This window comes from Podarcis liolepis (assembly GCF_965112155.1).
Source record: "Podarcis liolepis genome assembly, chromosome: 10".
Classification (NCBI taxonomy): domain Eukaryota; kingdom Metazoa; phylum Chordata; class Lepidosauria; order Squamata; family Lacertidae; genus Podarcis; species Podarcis liolepis.
In genome coordinates this window covers 40,370,718-40,386,642 of record NC_139562.1, presented here as the reverse complement: position 1 = coordinate 40,386,642, position 15,925 = coordinate 40,370,718, and the positions used below count along the sequence as shown (strand labels likewise).

At 43.8% G+C, this 15,925-nt stretch overlaps 1 protein-coding gene across 1 annotated transcript in view; it reads right to left on the bottom strand.

The window, feature by feature from the left end:
• The window catches only part of PPFIA2 (PTPRF interacting protein alpha 2), a 269,318-nt gene that overhangs the window by 242,851 nt on the left and 10,542 nt on the right, over positions 1 to 15,925 (bottom strand). The gene's annotated exons all lie outside the window — the stretch shown is intronic.

The window sequence follows — 15,925 nt, the reverse complement described above, 5'->3', positions numbered from 1 at the left end:
CCTTGGGTACTCTTGTATTAAGGGACGTGGGTGGCGCTGTGGATTAAACCACAGAGCCTAGGACTTACCGATCAGAAGGTTGGCGGTTCGAATCCCCACGATGAGGTGAGCTCCCGTTGCTCGGTCCCCAGAGTCGGCCATGACTGGACCTAATGGTCAGGGGTCCCTTTACCTTTACTTTACTCTTGTATTCTTGCATACAGCCCATCTTTATTTCAGTTAACAAGGAAGAAAACTGCTACCAATTTGATTATTTAGGAAAATCGTGTGATTAATTACTTTCAGGCACTTGATATAAAACAGATTGTCATTTAGTAGTATCTTAGGGATGCAAACTATTAGTATGACCTCCTTCCACACAATCATAAACAGCAGATGTGATCATTGCCTAGTAAGCCATCATAATTCATTATACAATCATACTGAAATTGGGGTTGTTGGTATTTTTTTCTTATGCAAATATATTGCACAATGAAAACAAAAATTATGATAAGATTATCTGCTAAAGATTGTGAAGACTTTTAGAGCATGCTTGTTATGTGAAATCAAGGGATTAAAAATACAAATGTAATCTTTAGAACCTTACATTAGAAGAACTAATTGCAAGGGACCTAAATTGCTTTAATTGAAGGTAACCTGTTTGTGTCCATGGATATGAGCTATATACAGGCAAGCTGTGCTGCTTAAACTTTTATAGACTACTTAGGGAAGAAAAATAAAGTAAACAGACTAAATTTAATACTCTTCCATTTTAAAGAGTGGGCATGTTACACTGGCATATGTCCAAATAGGGTATCATACTCATTAATAGCAGAAATAGCTTGTCAAAACATCCAGGAACAGGAAAATATTATGCAAAAACCAATTAACAGTGTTAAAACATTGAAAGCAAATTAAATAATGTAAGATTCCAATTGGGAGCCTCAGAATGACTCAATCAGGGGAGAGAAACCTAGTGAATTTACAAGTATCTTGCTAAAAAAGAAACACAAGACTGGTTTTACTGAGTACTGAGTGTGTTAAATTTATTTTATAGGCATCTTAACATTCTTTGGTTTGCCAAAGGTACTTTTTTAATGCTATACATACATCATGATCTCTTACGAAGGACATGCTGTGGAAAATGTTGGTCAATTTTGCATTTCAGGCATCCTAAGGATAGGACTGTGATGGCATGTTAAGCAATGATCACCACTTTTATCACACTTGAAATATTTAGTTCTTTTCTTTGAAAAGTGGACACAACTCTCTCTCTCCACACACAAACACACACAGTTCCTCCTTCTCAGCTGATTCATGCAGATCAGTTTAGTGGGAGGCATCAATGCCCACTCTCTGCTCACCAAATGATCCATCTGTTGATCAAAAGAGGGCAATTTGCATCTCCATCAAGACAATGGGCTCTGCAACCCCAGCAGAGTCCTTGCATTTCTTTTGCCACCACTGCCAAAATTCATGGAGTCTTGGGGGAGCCATAAAAAATTGCTGGTGGGCAGATAAGTCCCTCCAAAATAAGAGTTAGCTACCCCTGTTTTAAAAACACAAGTTAAGGGAGGGGGCGGGAATGCTTTATTTCTTCTTCGGCTGTCACCTCCAGGAGATTTCAGGTCTGTTTTCGCAACACACACACACACACAAAAGTGATATGCTAGTAATGTATATTTAATGTTTTTGCTCTTTACTCAGTACATTTCTATACACACAAAAACCTGATTCATTTTACAGTGCCTCCCCTGCTCTGCACTATTAATATGCATAGATGTGCAATGATATCATTTCCCCAGCTATTTTATTTTTTTCAGTTGTGCCGTGTGTAGCCTAACTCCCTTAATTTCCAGACCATAGCCGCAACTTTCTCTATGCTGTATCTCCTGTCTTGGTCTAGTGTCAGGGTAATCCAGATATGCTGGTTCTCAAGGAGAAGCCAAGGTCAAGCACAGTGGGGCAGTTCATGGCTATCTGTGGTCCAATAGCAGAGACTGAAGAAAAGGCCAAAGTCAAACACTGCAGAGCAGGTTCCCCGGGTCAGCAGCATGAGGCCAAGGTAGGAATCAGGAGCTGGGTTACCCAGTGCTAAGAACCTGTGTTTCTCAGAACCTGACAATCAGTAACTGAGTTTCTGTCTGGTCACCCAGACCCTGCAGCTTAGCTGAGTCTCCAAGGTTCCTGCTTCTGAAGAGGCCCCTTACTCCTGAGAAGCCTGCTTCTTCCAGGCCTTGAGTTGACAAATGGCTAGCTGTACCTTCTGACACTTGTTCCCTGGGGTTGGGAGGCTGCTCAACCTCTCCCTCCGATTCTACAGATGAAAGAGTTGCCACAGGTGAGTGAGGACCATTGCATGCCAGTCCCTCCAAGTCCTCTGCTGCAGATAGACTTGCTACTGCTGTTCCAGAGATGCTACAGGTGTCTGGAGCAGTGCTGAAGTCAGCAGACCCCATAAGGTCTTCAAATTTCATGTCACTGGAGGAGGGGCAGTCATCCTGGCTTGTGCCTGGGACCCCACGTGTCTTCACGTCTTCTGTAGATTTCACACCCATCCACTTGCCTATCACTCTAGTTCAGTGGTGTCCAACCAAAGTTGTTGAGCTTTTTTTAGGATTTTAACCCAGGAAATAAACAACTAACTGGCAGGCCAGATTAGGCCCCTGAAATGAACTTTGGACATGCCTGCTCTAGTTTAAACTGTGGCAGCAATGTGGACACCATTGTGTGCACTTTTTAAGCTACTTAAGCTTTGCTAGATATATATATATATAACAACAGACACACACTCTTTCTTTTACAGACCTTCATTAACTTTTCATATTGCTAGCTCCTCCTCCTAGTCTATAACACAAGGACTACCACCCATAGAACTGTTTTTCCGCACATGATTCCACTTATTTTTCTTTAGTTAAGTTTCCTACAGCATCCTCCACAAACACAGCGCCCTCCAGATGTTTTGGACTTCCACCATCCATGACTATTGGCCATACTGGAAGATACCAGGTTGTGGGATGCTGCCTGCCCCATCTATTTTATTTGTTGCTCTCCTCTCTCAGTCACATTATCTACATTTTTAAAAAATGCAGTCTTCTAGGAGTTGAAGCAGACATGACGACAGACATGGTTAACGTACTGTCACCAGGAGTGGTATGTCTGGTGGGATGGAGCTGTAGAAAAAGCCTTCTGGACGTGGAGTCACTGCTGCTTTCCAAGATGGACAGTGCCAAGGTTGGGGCTGTGTGGGCACACCACAGTGTCATACCTTGGATCTCAAATGCCTTGGCTCCCAAACAAATCAGCTCCCAAGCAATCATAACCCGGAAGTGAAGGTTCTGGTTTTTTAACGTTCTTTTGGAAGCCAAACATCCAGTGGGGCTTCCGCGGCTTCTGATTGGCTGCAGGAGCTTCCAGCAGCTGATCAGAAGCTGTGCTTTGGTTTCTGAACTTTTGGAAGTCAAACAGACTTCTGGAATGGATTCCGTTCGACTTCCAAGGTACGACTGTACTGGACTGGCTTTGCAGCCCTGACCTTGTCACCACCATCTCAGCCCTTCCGGTAAGTGGAAGTGATGCCTGCCAAGAAGCTGCTGCTGCAGTTCTGCCCCACCAGATAAACATGTGTAAGCACTCCCCACATTTCCCCATCACCTATAAATGTGAGTTTGCATGTATAGGGACAGCATACCAGCAGTGCGCCTGCCAACTGATGTCCTGACTCTAAACATAAACTGGTTAATTCATGCTCTAAGTACGCTTATGTGTGGAGGGTACCCATCTAATGCTTACACAAGCAAGCAATTGACATATGCTTGCCATCCTCCCCAATATGTTTCTATCTTCCTGTTAAATGATTGTGGCAGCTTTTCTCTCTCTGATTTTCCCCTCCTGCCAATGCTCTGCTGCTTACCTTCTATCACTCTGCTATGTTTCAGACACACAAACCCTTTAGTTTCAGAAATGTGCATCTGGCTCAAACCTCCCTGTGATCATGTTTCTTTCAGCACAAAGTATATCTGCTTCCTTGTTTGTAACGCTGGAAGTGTCATTCATTCTTCTGTGTTCACACATGTGCACAAAACTGCTCTACATTTGTCCATTTTGCTGTCCATTTTCCTTGGTTTCTTTTGTCACTCTTCAGGTTCTATTATCAAAGGACAGCCTAATTCACACCAACTGCAACTTCCTCTGCTCACACTTCATTCCTTCCCCTTCCCCCAAGTGTGGTCTTTGAAGCCAAACAAAACACCTGCTTCACTGACATTCAAATCTTCCACTGGTTGGACATCTGCTTCTTGCAAATGCACAAAACCCCCCTAACCAGTTTGGAATAAGGGTTAGAGTGTTGGACCAGGACCTAGGAGACTGGAGTTCAAATCCCACTCAGCCAGCCATGAAGCTAACTGAATGATCTTGGGCTACTCACCATTCCCAAGACTAACCTAGCTCACAGAGTGTTGTAAGAAACAACTGGGAGTGAGAAAACCATGTATGTCACCCTGAACTCCTTGAAGCAAAGGTGGAATATAAATGTAATTCAACAACAAACAACAACAACAACAACAACACAGCACTACTACTGCTAGTCTTCAGAATCCTATAACTGCACATGCACATCACAGGTTGCCAGTTTCCCAGTTTGGGAAATACAGGTTTTCCCACCCCAAAATTCTCCATTTTCCTGCATACCTGCAAGACCTGTTGTGCTTATCAGCACAGACCCATTCTCACCCTTGTCCCTAGTGTGGATTTTCACAGCCCAGGCCTGAGAAGAGAGAAAATTTCTTCCAAAATGTTTTTAGAGACTTTAGGATTGCCTGTTTTGCATTTCTTGCAGCTGAACTTTGTGTAAAATGCTAAAGAAAATGTGATCTGTTGAAAAGGGGATGTCTTGTTTTATCTATGCAAATAGGCTTCATTTTGCTTCAATAAATAAGCAAAGTAACCGTGAATTAGCCTTGCCCCTGACAACTAATATTTAATTCTATATTTATTTACTGCAATGCATTCTTACACTAAGTCATCCGTTAATAATATGTGCTAGATTTTTCCTTGCTATGGACTCTGCTTGAGCAATAAATGATTTAAAATGTAAATTATTTTATTTTTAATAAACTGCAGCGAGATTGGGCTATGTGGTAAAAGAATTTAGAAAACTGACGGGGAAGCTGATTTCCCCCACAATCTGCAATGAAGATGCATAGCACATACCGGTAGCACAACCAACTTTCAAATACATATATTCCATTTTTTTATTAGTGCTGCTGTTATAAAGTGTGTTTCCCCTTCGTTTGGCTGAGTTTCATCAAGAGAGCTCCAAGAAGTGCTGAACCTGCTGTTGGAAGATTTACATTTTGAATTACCCTCTACCATACCAGGAAGTCTTGAATCTTTTACGTTTAATGCAGAGGTGTGGAATCTCTGAGCTTCCAGATGCAGTTGAAGAAGACCGTTCACAATCACTGGCCATTGGTCATGCTAGTTGCTGCTAATGGAGTCCAACAACTTTTGGAGGATCACAGGTTTTCCCCATGCTCTATTAAGGGCTTCTTCATGGTTCTGCCTGCTGCAGTAATAGAGTTTGGATCAAGCCCTTAGCTTATTTTTAAAAAGTAAGTTGACCCAAAAAGTGACTACACCCTCCCAAAAAATTTTTGAAGTGTACATTTATTACGAAAACAGCAAATGCACCAGAAATGTAAGAAGCTGCCTTATAACCAAGTCAGACCATTGGTCCAGCAAGCTCAGCACTGTCTGCACTGACTGGAAGCAGCTTCCCGTAGTTTCAGGCAGGGGACATTTCCTGCCTTATCTGCCGATGCTACCACTCTTCCTATAGGGTCACTCCTCATCCTTATTCACTACAGTATAATGGTCCTTGTACTAAACAGTTTGAAGAAAGGCTATCTGGTACACATGGTACTTGATAAAAGCACAGCTATGGAAACATCTAAAATGTTAACTTATCAAGCCACTTATCATCCAGTTACGTTCTGGAAGCCTATGCCAGAATTAATAGGAGCAAAGTCCGGCGAAAAGTCACCCACTCCATAGAAAGAAGCAAAACAAAAAGTGAAAGAAGCTATTAGGAAGCACCCCTCCAAAATTAAATATGTCAGAAGCCAGAGAAGCCACAGGAATATAGTGGGAGTCTATACGTCCATTTTAATAAAGACACACTAAAGCACAGCCCAGGGTATAATATGCAGCCCTACCACTAATGTGTGGAGCTATAGAGATGGACAACATCAAAGGCACCCAAACAAATCTTTGCAGGGACTGGAGTTTCAAAAGAATCTTCCTTGCAGTTTCATAGCAATATAGGAAAATCCTCACGTAGGACACCCATCTGCTCTAACTGGCAGCAGCTCCACACCCCACACTCCTGGCTTCATCAGATGTCTTACTTCACTTCCTGTTACCAGGCCTTCCTTAGGTGGAAAAAAGAAGGATAAAATGAAGACCTTCTACATGCAAATCATGTAGTTGAGGTGGTGCCCACACTGTGGCATTGATATATATGTGGCGGTGTTTGATGGAATGCATTCACACTGGGCATTAGTTGTCTCTTCCCCTCAGCTAGTACTTCCCCACCCTCCATAAGATCCAGAAAACTGAGGTCCATTATGGGTATGCAATGCAAATACTAGGTGTGCAAGTATTTGGACGGGGAATATGTCATGTGGATGGATGGCACCCCAAAAAATCGAGACACATAAAGCTTGAAATCCACATTAAACTCCCACATAGATGGGTCCTGACCTGGCCTTCCCATGCTCAAAGGTAAAGCACTACAAAGACAGGAACTGGTTCTGAGTGGTATAGCAAAATGCCCCCTTCGAGTGGAGTTCACTATGCATCTCTAAATAAATACACAAAAGATCAGGCTGTATGAAAAGTCAGTCTTCTATATGTCTGCTCAGAAGTAAGCCCTACTAAATTCGCTGGGGCTTATCCCCACACAAGATTTCAGCCTCAGAAACATCACATAACCTGGAAAGAACAGTCACTTTAGGAAGCTTTAGGCTTTCTGTCACCCATAGCTTTCTGCAATAAATAAAACTATGTTTTTTTATAAAGATACAACTTGAGGTTTGCTTCCCTTTGGTTTCCTGTTCAAAAGAAACAACAGAGCCATTAATCTCAGACAGACAGCTTCCTTTTGTAAGCTTTTTACTTTAATTATCATTAAAGTAGCATTTCCTTTTGTTACATTGTACCAGGTGCCTGCTTTTCATCCTTCAGGGTTTTTGTTGGGTTTCTCTCCCCACCCCACTTGCCACTTCTGCTTTATCCTCAGAGGCAAAGTATCTAAGAGGCAACAAACACCACACCATTGACCCGTCTGGATTTATTTTTATCTCATGTTTATGCCATGTGTCTTTACAGGCTTGGAGATAATGAGCCATCAAATAGTTTATGTGCCCATTAATGTGTCTGCTCCAAGTTAAAGTAACTGATAGGGACATTTATGAACCAGAATTAAATGTGGAGACGGGGACACACTGTTCCTGCTGAAAGCAATCTTGCCACAGACAATTTTTGCTGGATACTTTTATTTTGTGCTTCACCAACCCCCACCCCAGGATTTCCTTCCGCTGCATTCTACAAGGCAACTCATGTTCTTTGACTTGAGGCATAACATTTTTTTGGAAAGAAATGTAAACATCCAGAGTTAGGCTGATCAAAGTTAGCATCAAAGGATTGCAAGGCATGCATATGCAGTTCCAACTATATATATGCAGCGGTTGCTGACGATCAACATGTACCAACCTGCACCAAATAGCTGGAAACACCTTAGAGGTACCCCCCCCCCTTGAAAATGACAAGGGCAATCCTCTTCCCCTAGGTCCCTGGTCTTCAACTGGTGACCTGACCCAAGGTGGGTCGCAACAGGAGCACTACCACCATGCAAATATAAAAGGTTAAGAAACGGGTCCCCCAAATGCATGCTTGAGTTTAAAGTGGGTCCTGGGTCTGCAAAGGTTGAAGACTACTGCCCTAGATAACAATGCACATCAGCACAGTTGTGGCAAAAGTGAATGCATTTCTTAGTTTTCTGAGAAATACCGTATTTTTTGCACCATAACACTCACTTTTTTCCTCCTAGAAAGTAAGGGGAAATGTCTGTGCGTGTTATGGAGCGAATGCCTGCGGGTGGGGGGGGGATCTGCTGCAGTCGTGAGCAGAGGATCCATGGTTCCCCTTCCTTCCCTCCTCCGTGGTTACAAAGCATGGATCCAAAGGATTTTTGCATTGGGCTACTCCAAACTCACTGTCAGATCACATGTCTGTGGCCACAGCATGAACCACAAAAATCATATATCCTCTATTTTGTTTAGAATATTTTTTTTCTTGTTTTCCTCCTCTAAAAACTATGTGCGTGTTATGGTCTGGTGCGTGTTATAGAGCGAAAAATACGGTACTTGCACTACCTCTATCTGCCCTCCATGTATTTTGGGCTACAACTCCCATCACCCCCAGCCAGCACAGCCGCACCACCAGTCTCAGCCAACAGCAAAGGATGCTCTATCCTGTGACCTGGGTAAGACTAAGCTCTAGTTTGGGGGATAGCCAACATGGTATCCTCCAGATATTGTAATATGTAACTCCAATTAGCCCCATTCAGCTTGGCCTGTGGTCAGGATTAATGGAAGTTGTTGTTCAAAGGCTGGGCTAGAGCACAAGTGTGCTGATTCAGATTAATCTGGAAGGCATGACTTTGGCTACTCCTACTAGAGTCTCTCGCCCTTCTCTGATATGGGAGAAGTCGAATTGCCATATGTATGGTGTGATAGCACTGCAGCAATCCAACACATGTGTAATCATTTGGATGCTGGCACAGAGCCCAAGCATTTCATGGTTTCCAGTTACACAGAGAAAGCACTACACATGCACATCTGTAAAGGAGAAGATGCTACACAGACTGGCCAATGAATGCAAGTATGTTTCGGGTGGGGCTAGCAGCCACAGTCTCCCTCTTCCCTCCTCCCACATCCATTCTGCCCTTCATGCTGTCTAAAAGAGCTTTGCTGACATTGTACGAGGCTCAGACATGAATCAGGGGATTCCAAAGATCTATGCATTGGCTTCAGATCTGATGCTTCCATTGTGAAGGCTACACATGTTCAATAGTTATTAGAAAACTCAGTACACACATCTTTAAGAAGGATAAGACATTGCAATAAACCCTGAACTAGAATCGGCACATCCCACTTATTTCTATGGAACACAGTCATGCATACACACAAACACATCCTTTAAAAAGTTAATATTATATGTTGCAGATGTGCCCAGATTTGTTATTTATTTGTCTGCATGTCTGATTTATATGAGGAGGTTTTTCTAGTATATGCACAGTGACCAAATCAATACTGTTGTTGCAGAACAAAAATAATGAAGGAGAGAAGAATGGCAGGTTGCTACTTTCATGTTATTAAAGAACCTAATTATTTTCTTCCCAGATTGCACTTCCCTTCCCTGAATCAGCAAAATCCTTATTGCTCAACAGTAATGAAGAAAATGTAAGACTATCATGAATTTCCTTAACACTACCCAATTAAAGCTTCATATTGATCAAATTGCATGTACTGGTTCAATAGAGCAAGGTCATTACATTTCCTTCCCTGACTGTTTCCTTTTTACCCTCCCCCAAGGATTCCACAAGCTTGCATTCTAAAGACAAAAAAAAGCAAAAAACCTCCAGAGCATTTCTTCCAAGTAAATACCACAGTGCAGGTCTCTTTGTCTGCAGCAAAATTTACAGCACAATTAGATATTGAAACTATTGCAACAGAATTAGATACTGCAACACTTGCAAAGCTATTGTTGATCTGCACCTCTTCCCTCCCACAACCACAACTGTAGCATTGAGTTCAACAAATGTGTGTGATGATACATTGTACTCTGTATACGAACCATGCTGGATCTCACAGTCTGTGTACTCCAACACCTTTTCCCCAACAATGGCGAGACATGAAGCTTCTAGAAACCAGCAACAGGACATTATATATGTATGTATGTGTGTGTGCTTGCATACGATTGTTTTTAAATTATTGTTTTTCTTTGTTTTTAGTGGTTCTTATATCAGGTGGCGCTGTGGTCTAAACTACTGAGCCTAGGGCTTGCTGATCAGAAGGCTGGCGGTTCAAATCCCCGTGACGGGGTGAGCTCCCGTTGCTCGGTCCCTGCTCCTGGCAACCTAGCAGTTCGAAAGCATGTCAAAATGCAAGTAGATAAATAGGTACCGCTCTTGCGGGAAGATAAACGGCATTTCCGTGTGCTGTTCTGGTTCACCAGAAGTGGCTTAGTCATGCTGGCCACATGACCTGGAAGCTGTCTGCAGACAAACATTGGCTCCCTCGGCCTATAGAGTGAGACGAGCGCCGCAACCCCAGAGTTGTCCGTGACTGGATGTGTGCTCTGTGCTGAGTTTTATATAATGGAAGCAGATTTGAGAGGCCATGCTTCCCAGTGGCGTAGCGTGGGCTGTCAGCACCTGGGGCAAGGCAAGTAATTTGCACCCCCTAACCCGTGGATTTGCGCCCCCTAAGCCTAACCCCCAGATGTTGTGCCCGGTGCGGCCGGCCCCCCTGCAGGCCCCACGCTACGCCACTGATGCTTCCTTAAGGCTCAGTCCTCATTGGGCTGCTTTAGGGTGGGACAGGGGATGGCCATGCTAGTTCTCAGTCCCAGCAACATTAACATTGCATCCAACTAAGTGTAGACCCATTGAAATCAATTAACACAAGTAACAATCTGCATTACATCACTTAAAATCCTCTCTCTCTCTCTCTCTCTCTCTCTCTCTCACACACACACACACACACACACACACACACACAGGAAGTCTTTGAATTATGCCATTCATTATTCAAAGCAGCTGCCTAGGCATCTATTTCCAAGCAACACATTTAGGATTAATGTGGAAGTTCATAAAAAGAGAAAAATAATAACTCAATCACAATGGGGGGGGGGGAATCCATGTGGTGTTTTAAAAACTTCCTAAATTTCAAGAAACCTTTTCCACATTTTTGTGTCTTCCAAGGAATCGCTGTGTGCTGCAACAGATCCTCAAACTGCTGGCTTGCATGAACACAGTACACCTCATTACACACCCTGCACTCTTCTGTAACCATGCACTGAAAGGAAAGGAGGGTCACACAAAAAGTGTTTCTGTTCAGGTGACCCTTCATTACCAATATTCTTCTGCTGGAAACTCTGATATGAAAAGGCTTCAGTGCTAAGCACACCAACTAGATAGCGAGTCCTAGTGAAGTTTCTTCTGATTAAACCAACTTAGGCATGGGCTACATTGAGCCTAGACACCAATACGGAAATGTACCGAGGTCAGCCAATGCCAGGCATTGTGGGGAACCTTTCTCACCCTAGGACGATGTTCCTCATGGGCCACCTTCCAGCAGCCATGTGTCAGTGGGGAGCAGAGGCAAAAGGAGGCAGAGCAATGGATATGAATCTCACCTTTGTACAGCAGAGGACATTCCAGCCATGCAAAAGTCTACACGCACATACATCTCTCCATCTGCAGCCATCCAAATTGGCAAGGCATATTATGAAAATTCAAGGACACATTCCAGTCATGGGGAAAGCAATTGAGGAGAATGCAGGACAGGGTCTGTGGGGGGTGTAGCCTAGGGAGAGGGGTGGAGCCTAAGGAGAGTCACAACGGCTGAAGGGAGAGGTCTTGGGGGCAGAGGTGCCGGCTTCGCCAGAGGATTGGGGGGACCCAACATGCCATTGCGAAACATCCTGACATTGACGTCATGAGGAGCCAGGGGCAGAGCCAAATGCCCACTGGAAATTGAGGGGGGCGGCCTCCTCCAAAAATGCATTGGGGGGCCCCGAAACTGCCTTGGCCCCTAGGAGTTGGCACCTATGCTCAGGGGGGTGCATTTTGTTTCCATGCCTGAGTCTCCCCAGCCTGGTCTAGTAGACCACTGTAAACAAAATGGCAGAAAGCAGCATGTACGGTAATATCTAGATCGGATGAACTCACAGAGGATGGAAATTGCTCATACAGGAGGTGGCAGTGGCCACCAATTCAGACACCTTTAAAAGAAGACCAGCAAATTCATGGAAAATAAGGGTATCATTGGCTACCAAACCCCATGGCTGTGTTCTGTCCTCCATGGTTAGAGGCAGTGTGCTTCTGCAGAAAGGTAAAGGTAAAGGGACCCCTGACCATTAGGTCCAGTCGTGACCGACTCTGGGGTTGCAGCGCTCATCTCGCTTTATTGGCCGAGGGAGCCAGCGTTTGTCCGCAGACAGCTTCCGGGTCATGTGGCCAGCATGACTAAGCTGCTTCTGGCGAACGAGAGCAGCGCACGGAGAGGCCGTTTACCTTCCCGCCGGAGCAGTACCTATTTATCTACTTGCACTTTGATGTGCTTTCAAACTGCTAGGTTGGCAGGAGCAGGGACCGAGCAACGGGAGCTCACCCTGTCACGGGGATTTGAACACCGACCTTCTGATCAGCAAGTCCTAGGTTCTGTGGTTTAACCCACAGCGCCACCCGCGTCCCGTGCTTCTGCATACTAGTTGCCAAAAACCGCAAGCTATAAAGTGCTGTTGTGCTCAGGTCCTAATTGGAGGTTTCTCAGGGGCATCTGGGTGGCCACTGTGAGAACACAACACTAGATTAGATGAGCCATTGGTGTGATCCAACAGGCTCTCATCACGCCCTAAGAAGATGAGCACAGATTCTGAACACTTCTCTTTGCCAGAATTACTACACAGTAACAAAATCCACATGCTCCACCCGTTTGGTGCTAGATTACGACACTCATCCTGCCTAGCTCTATTTTGTAAAGAAACAAGGATAGGATTTGAAATGTGCATCATTATTTGATGAGAGTTCAGTAAGACTAGCTCTGTCATTCCCAGTGGGCACCACTTCCACATGGAAGATAAAACTATTTTTTTAAAAAAATAAATCCTATTTCTTGCCAGTCTTTTGCTTCTTGAATATGTATGCATCAGAACTAAGTCTCTTTGCATAAGGAAAAGATCATATCCCTTCTTCACTAACTGATTCCAAATAAAAGCTCATATACAGTTTCTTAAATTAGCCATTTATATTCACAGCAACTACTCAACCAGAACTGTAATAGCGGAACATTTGCCATCTCACATATTACATAAGTAAGGTTAAAAACAGGCCTTTGTAATAAACTAGGAATGAAGCTGGATATATCAAGATCTGTATACCCATCCCTGCTAAAGTTCAAGTGCTTGCTAAATCCGAAATAATGTTCAGCTCCTGAGAATAAATGCTAAATGCCAGATTTTACTAAATACGGGCAGATTGCTGCCTACCATATTTATTAAATACTAAATGCTTATAATACACCCTAGAATATAACTCTCCTAGCTCCAACTATATTGAAGGTACTTCCTGCTTTCTTTGCACTACTGTCCGATTCCATCAGATTGTAAATGTGATCCTATTCCATGCTTTAAATATTGCAGCACAAGCCTTGGGACATACACATAAGCCCACTTTTCGGGGGGGGGGGGGATTAATAGGTGTTCTTTGTCAAGTGCTACCAAACATCACCAAACAGGCTTCACATTTACCAGCAGCATATTTTGCTTGCCTTATTTTGTGATGGCACTGTATAACCACTGACTACAATGCACAGGAAGAGACTGGTCTCTACACGTGGCTAAAGAATATCAGGATCCATTTGTTTGGGCAAGGTGAAGTTGAAACACACTAGGTAGGAAGAGGAAGGAATCCTAAGGTGTACTGCAAAGTATCAAACTGCCACCCTTTCATCTACATGGCTCAAGAAATGGCACATGTGCTTTTTAAGGATTCCACTGCTGCCTGGGGTTAAGACAGAATGTAGTAAGAAATGATCAAAGTGCAGCTGTTACTGCCATCCAGACATGCCTTAAGTCACACAATTTGTAAACACAAATAGCATATTGTCTTGGCAGTGCCCAAATACCATTTTTCTGGGCCTAGTTTTTGAAAAAAATCTTTATAATGTCCTTGACTTCCCTATGAAGGATCTTATCTAGTGTTTTGTTGTTGTTGTTTTTAAAAAGAGAATTAATTGTGTCCTTTAGCTGGTTTAAGTTCCTGTATTCAAGCTTTGTGTGTTTCTGGCTTCCTGATTTGCAACTTGTAGTAAAGCATAGCAGAATGATATGTATGCACAACAATTATTAATGAGTTATGAACTCTGTTTAGACCAGGCACCCCCAAATTCGGCCCTCAAGCTGTTTTGGGACTACAGCTCCCATCATCTCTGACCACTGGTCCTGTTAGCTAGGGATGATAGGAGTTGTAGTCCCAAAACAGCTGGAGGGCCGAGTTTGGGGGTGCCTGGTTTAGACACTGTTCCCTGTCCCTAGGATCTAGTGTCAGTTCCTCTCTGCTTTCTGGAGCCCAGAGGTCTGTCTCATTTACTCGTATATGTTCTGAGTTCTGCAAGTCCTGCCACCACTCTTGGCTCTCAATATCCCCTGGATCTCATTGTCCCCAATTTATTATCCAGCTTGTCTTTCCCTCCGTGCTGCCAGTCATACAGGCTCCTCCTACCTGGGAGTAGAAAATTCCACCAGGAAGTAAGACTCTCTGAGACTTGGAGGGCACGCACCTCCATTTCTCTCCAATCCAAGTCCCAAGAGTTTTCTGTGTAAGGGCAATTGTCCCCACCTACCCACCCCGCTTCAAGGCCTGGGCCAACAGCTCACTGCTCAGAATGCTTCTTCTTCTGTTCCATCATTGGTTGGTTCCAGTTTATCTCGAGATCTGTACACCCATATAAATAAAGGGAAACATTTCCCCCCCTCCAGCCCCTTGTAGCCCATGCTGGACACCTCTAGACACTCAGACATGGTTTAAATATGCTCAGTCCTTCCCTTCCCACCATTGTATGTTTGTTTTGGGACCAGAGTGCATGAGGAACACAGGACAACAGGGCTCTTAAACCTTTAAGCGGGATGTAGAAGAAGCATTTTCCAGCATAGCATTTGTCCTGTTGGGATAGCTGCATCTGGATTCAATGAGGCTCCCTCTTCTAGACACCTGTAAAGCAGGTATTTCACCTGACCCTTGGGACCACCGCCCTTGCCCATCAGCTGTATAACGGAAAGCAGCAGAGAGAGGGGAGGGGAGGGGAGGGGAGGGTTTTGATGCTGTACAACTTGATGTCTGATGCAACTGCAATGCTGCAAGATCAAAGCAAGGGGGTAGAAACAGCTCAGCAAAGAGACTTGTGCTCCTTGCTGTATGCAAGAAGTGCCCTTACATTTTGTAACTGCTTGCATGTGGTTTGCAACAGCATCTTAAAGACTGTAGCTTTGAGGCTCTGATATAAATAGTATCAGGGAGCTTTAAAAAAAAAGTCGGTGGAAAAGCTGGAAGGTAAAGCTTGAGTAGAGTTACCAAGAATTGAATACATGCCTCTATTTCCATGGGAAATATATTTGCAAACGCGTCTGTGACATTGTGTGCAGTAGTGGCGGGCAACGGGCAGTGGGGCTTCATTGCTCTCCAAGCTTCCCAATAGGGTTTTCTGTGGGGCGGGCATACATTGGCATGGCTTTGATGTTAGGCTACCCTATGCCTGATTTGGCTCAGATGAAGAGCATCCTTTCCCTTAGACTAATTTACCAGGTATGTTCTATTAATTAGCTTAAGTTTTTATGACTTTTATGTTTGTATTGCATTGATATTAGATTGTACACTGTCCCTGAATCAATCGATAGATACATTCATGTTGTTTCCTGTCTTGCAGCACCTAAGTTTAAAGTAAACCTTGAAATGCAGCGATCGTCATCTAAACCCAGCAAACCTGTTAAGTAGAAGAGATCCAATGTGCAGAGTACATGTGCAGGGCAGCCCCATTCCATCTGTAAGGTCTTGCCATTCATTTCAGAGGTAAGGGTAGCATCATGCCTACAAAGGGAT